This window comes from Dasypus novemcinctus, chromosome 21 (assembly GCF_030445035.2).
Source record: "Dasypus novemcinctus isolate mDasNov1 chromosome 21, mDasNov1.1.hap2, whole genome shotgun sequence".
In the NCBI taxonomy this organism is placed as follows: domain Eukaryota; kingdom Metazoa; phylum Chordata; class Mammalia; order Cingulata; family Dasypodidae; genus Dasypus; species Dasypus novemcinctus.
The window spans coordinates 29,649,951-29,655,439 of record NC_080693.1 but is presented as its reverse complement, the minus strand read 5'-3'; positions in this window follow the sequence as shown (position 1 = coordinate 29,655,439).

The following is a 5,489-nucleotide window of genomic DNA, read 5'->3' as shown; positions in this document are numbered from 1 at the left end:
TGCAAAATATTATTGTCTGCAAAGAAAACCCAAGGGAATCAGAAGTTACACTTAACAGAGTTCTGCAAAATTAGGGGATCTAAATCAATGTTAAATAAATGAATACTTATGTTAAGAAAAAGTTAGAAAGTGTAATTTTAAGAAAGATCCTCATTCAGAATAACATGGTAATTTTATTGAATCAAAAATAATTGTAACAAAAGAGGTCCAAGTCTGGTATCAAAAAGTTATACAATTTTACTAAAGTTTAAAAAAAACACATAAATGAAAAATATGCAATGTTAATGGATAGCAAGACTCAATGTGGTAAAAAATGTCTAATTCTCCCCTAATCAATCTATGAATTTGATGTAATCACAATCAGCATATCACATGTGTCTTCTAAACATGGAACTTAACAAAATAATTCTAAAATTCATGAAGGAGAATAGAGAGCCAAGAAGAGCTAAGACAATTTGAGGAAAAAGACTAAGTAGGGAGAAACTGCCCTATCAGGTAGCAAAGTATTTTACTATGGCTTTAGTTGTGATACTCTAACAGTGGAGTAGAAGAGGCAAGGGATGGACAAATGACCCAGGTTACAGACTAGAGAGCCCAACATGGACCAAGCATATGTTAGAAGTTAGTATAGAGGCAGGGCAAGATAGCGTCTGAGTGAGTGCACCTAACAGTCTCTCCTGCAAAGAGGCAGCCGAGTGTGGTTGGAGTCTTGCAGGAGCAGGCTGTCTTGGGGCCTTGCAGGGCAGAGGGTGTATGGACATCGATTTGGAGAGACAGTGATGGAGGCGGTGCAGTGTCCCAGACTTCCCTTTCCCAAGTCCAGTGCTCCCAGAAGTCCAGGATTGCCTTAACCCTCCAGTTTCGGACTGATTCCGTGGGTGGGAGGAATTCAATGGGGGGGTGCAAAGGGAGGATGGCTAATAAGGATTCGATTCTCTGGTGTTTCCCCCCCTTTCTTCTTTTCTTTTTTTCTTTTGGAGGAGCATAACAGCTGGCTTGGGGAGAGCCTGGGAAGAAAGAAGCGGCAAATCTGCTAAGAAAGCCCAATTCACCTAAATACACTGGGATAGGAAACTTGGTCTGAGAGAAGGTAGAGTCAGAAAATCAACTAGCCCTCTCAGAGCATACCTAAAGGAGAGGGACTGTTGGAGGTGCTTTCCAAGCTTCCAGTAGCATACTTGGGGTTCCTGGTGAGGTGTGGGTGCTCTCTCTCTGGAAATTAGTAGTCATTGTTTTCTGTGCAGAGTTGGTTCAACAAGCACCCACTTGAATCTCCTACTGGACCTCTCAGGCAACTTTCCTGCTGCCCTGGGAGAGAGACAAGTGTGGAAGGGAGAAAGGGAGAATGTCAGATCCCTAAGCATTTTATTTAACTGCAAAGAGGACTCCTTGCTTGAAACTTTGTCTGGTATTTTGTTGGTTTGGCTTCTTATTTTTCTTTTGTCTTTATCCCCCTAAGGCCCTTTTTCTTTCTTTTTTCTTTTTTTCTCTTTTTCTTTTTCTTGCTGCTTCCCCCCTCCCTTTTGTCCCTTTATATTCCTTTTCTTTCTTTCTTTCTCTTCTTTTTTATTCTTTTTATATTAGGTGCTACAGGGAGTGCTTCACATCTGCTGTACTTCCTCATCCTCCAATTCCTCTTTTCTATGTGTATTGATTTTGGCCAATAACAATATCCCCTTTCCTCTACATCTTTCTTTCCTCCATCATTGATTGTTTCTCTTACATTACACCTCTCTTTGTTTGCCCCCCTATTTTGCTGACTTTTTATTTATGATACCTTTGTTCTGTTTTCTGTCTTATATTCACTCTTTATATTATTGTTCTTTCTTTTCTCTTTCCCTCTCTCCTGAACACACTGTCCTTTTAATTCACGCTATATTCCTACCAATATTCAGTTTACTTTCTCATTATACGTACTCTACTTTTCCTACTGTTATCACTCTACTTTCCTTACATGAGTCTAATATCCATTCTCCTAGATCTGCCATGGTTCCTCTGTTTTTACTATCAAAACTACTATTAATCCTTTTATTTTCTTACTTCTTTTGCTTTCTCTGGCCATAATAGTTTCCTTCAAGTGAACTTAGCCAACAACAAGGAAAGAGAGTAAGAAGAACAAAGTGACAAAAAGAGGATGTAACATGAACACAAGAACAACAAAAATAAAACTCCAAACTAGACAAAGAAGCCAAGCAACTGATTAAACCTGTCAAGATAAAATGATGACCAGAGAGCAGCAAAAAAACTACAAACCAAACTAATAATCAGGAAAACATGCCCCAATCCAGTGAACAAACTAAAAACCAGGAAGAGGGGCAGAACATTGAACAAGTAATTAAAGCTCTCAAAATATACATTAGGAACCAATTTGATCAAGTGAAGGAAGAGATTAAGAATATGAAGAAGACACTTGGAGAGAATACAGAAGAAATTGCAATCATACACAAAAAGATGACGGATATGATGGTGATGAACAGCACAATTCAAGAAATCAAAAATACACTTTCAGCAAATAAGAGCAGACTCAAAGAGGCAGAGGAGAGAATTAGTGATGTGGAAGAGAGTACATCTGAAATCAAACAGATAGTAGAACTGATCGATAAAAAGATAGAAAAAATCCAGCAGAGACTTAGGAACCTGAATGACAATGCAAAATGCACAAACATATGCATTATAGGCATCCAAGAAGGAGAAAAGAAGGGAAAGGGGGCAGAAGGGGTGTTGGAAGAAATAATGGCTGAAAACTTCCCAAAACTATTGAGGGAGATGGATGTACACATCCAGGAAGCACAACACACCCCAAACAGCATAAATCCCAACAGGCCTACCACAAGACATATATATGTCAAATTATCCAATGCGCAAGACAAAGAGCAAATACTCAAAGCAGCAAGAGAAAAGAGAACCATCACATACAAAGGAGGCTCCGTAAATTAAGTGCTGATTTCTCATCTGAAACCACGGAGTCAAGAAGGCAATGGTATGACATAGTCAAGGTACTAAAAGAAAAAAAAATTATAACCAAGAATACTCTATCCAGCAAAGATAGCATTCAAAATTGATGGAGAGTTCAAAATATTCACAGATAAACAGAAACTAAGAGAGTATGCCAACAAGAATCCTGCCCTTCAAGAAATATGAAAGGGAGTTCTGCAGGAAGAAAGAGAAAAAGAGGAGAAACAGAAATGGAGGAGAGTGTAAGAGCAATAAAAAAGACAAAAACAGAAAAAGAAAATCAAATGAAATATGACAAACACAAATCCAAAGAGAATATGGCTAATATAAGTAATTCCTTGAAAGTAATAACACTGAATGTCAGTGGATTCAACTCACCTGTCAAGAGACTCAGACTGGAAGATTGGGTAAGGAAATATGACCCATCTATATGCTGTCTACAAGAAACACATCTTAGACCCAGAGATTCACAGAGATTGAAAGTGAATGGATGGAAAACAATCTTACAAGCAACAATAACCCAAAATGTGCAGGAGTAGCTATATTAATATCAGACAAAATAGACTTTACATGCAAAACAACAGTGAGAGACAAAAATGGACACTACATATTAGTGAAAGGGATAATTTTTCAAGAAGAAAGAACAATCATAAACATTTATGCTCCTAACAAGGGTGCCTCCATTATGTGAGGCAAACACTGGAAAAACTAAGTGAAGGAATAGATACCTCTACACTTACAGTGGGAGACTTTAATACAGCACTATCAACTTTGGACAGAACATCTCAAAAGAGAATCAATAAAGAAACAAAGACTTTGAACAATATATAAGAGGAGCTGGACCTAGTAGACATATATAGAACATTACACCCAAATTCAGCAGGATATACATTCTTCTCAAGTACACATGGATCATTCTCCAAGATAGACCACAAGCTAGGCCACAGAAAAAGTCTCAATGAATTCAGAAAGATTGAAATCATACAAAATAATTTCTCTGACCACAGTGGAATGAAGCTGGAAATCTGCAAGGGACAGAGACCCAGATTTGGCACCAAGATTTGGAAGTTAAAAAACAAACTCTTAGAAAAACAGTGGGTCAAGGAGGAAATCTCAACAGAAATCAATGCCTATCTTGAAACTAATGAAAATGATAACAGAACATTTCCAAACTTATGGGATGCAGCAAAAGCAGTACTGAGAGGGAAATTTATAGCCATAAATTCATATGTCAAAAAAGAAGAGCTAAAATTGAACAACTAACTGTACATTTGGAGGAATTAGTAAAAAAAACAACAACAAAGTAACCCCCCAGGAAGAAGAAAGAAAGAACAAAGATAAGAGCAGAACAAAATGAAACAGAAAATAAGAACACATTTGAAAAGATAAACAAAACCCAGAGCTGGTTTTTTGAGAAGATCAATAAAATCGACAAACCCTTAGCTACACTCATAAAGAAAAAAAGAGAGAAGATGCAAATACACAAAATAAGAAATGAGATATCACCACTGACCCCACAGAAATAGAGACTATCATAAGAGGATACTTTGAAAAACTATAGTCCAACAAGAAGTACAATTTAGAGGAAATGGACAAATTCCTAGAAACACATAAGCAGCCTACACTGACAAAAGAGGAAATGATGATCTCAACAAAACAGTCACAAAGAGATACAATAAGTCATTAAAAAGTTTCCAACTAAGAAGATCCCTGGGCCAGATGATTTCACAGGTGAATTCTTCCAAACATTCCAGAAAGAACTAACACCAATCTTGCTTAAACTCTTCCAAAACATCCAAACAGAAGGAATATTGCCTAACTCATTCTATGAGGCCAACATTACTCTAGTACCAAAGCCAAACAAAGTCACCACAAGAAAGGAAAATTACAGACAAATCTCTCTAATGAGCCTAGATGCAAAAATCCTCAACAAAATACTTGCTAATCGCATTCAACAACACATTAAACAAATTATACACCATGACCTGCTGGGATTCATTCCTAGTATGCAAGGATGTTTCAACATAAGAAAATCAATTAATGTAATACCCTATATAAAGAGTGTGAAGGAAAAAAATTATATGATCATATCTATAGATGCAGAAAAAGCATTTGACAAAATACAGCACACTTTCTTGATAAAAACACTGCAAAAGATCTGAATAGAAGGAAACTTTCTGAACATGATAAAGAGTATATATGAAAAACCCACAGCTGACATCATTTACAATGGTGAAATCCTAAAATCATTTCCTCTAAGATCAGGAACAAGACAAGGATGATCATTATCACCCCTTCTATTTAACATAGTCTTAGAAGTACTTGCTTGAACACTGAAGCAAGAACCAGATATAAAAGGCATCCAAACTGGAAAGGAAGAAGTCAAAATTTCACTATTTGCAGATGGCATGATCCTATACATGGAAAACCCTGAGAAGTCTACAATAAAGCTTCTAGAACTTATAAATGAGTTCAGTAAAGTCACAGGTTACAAGATCAGTGCACAAAAATCAGTAGCATTTCTATACACCAAT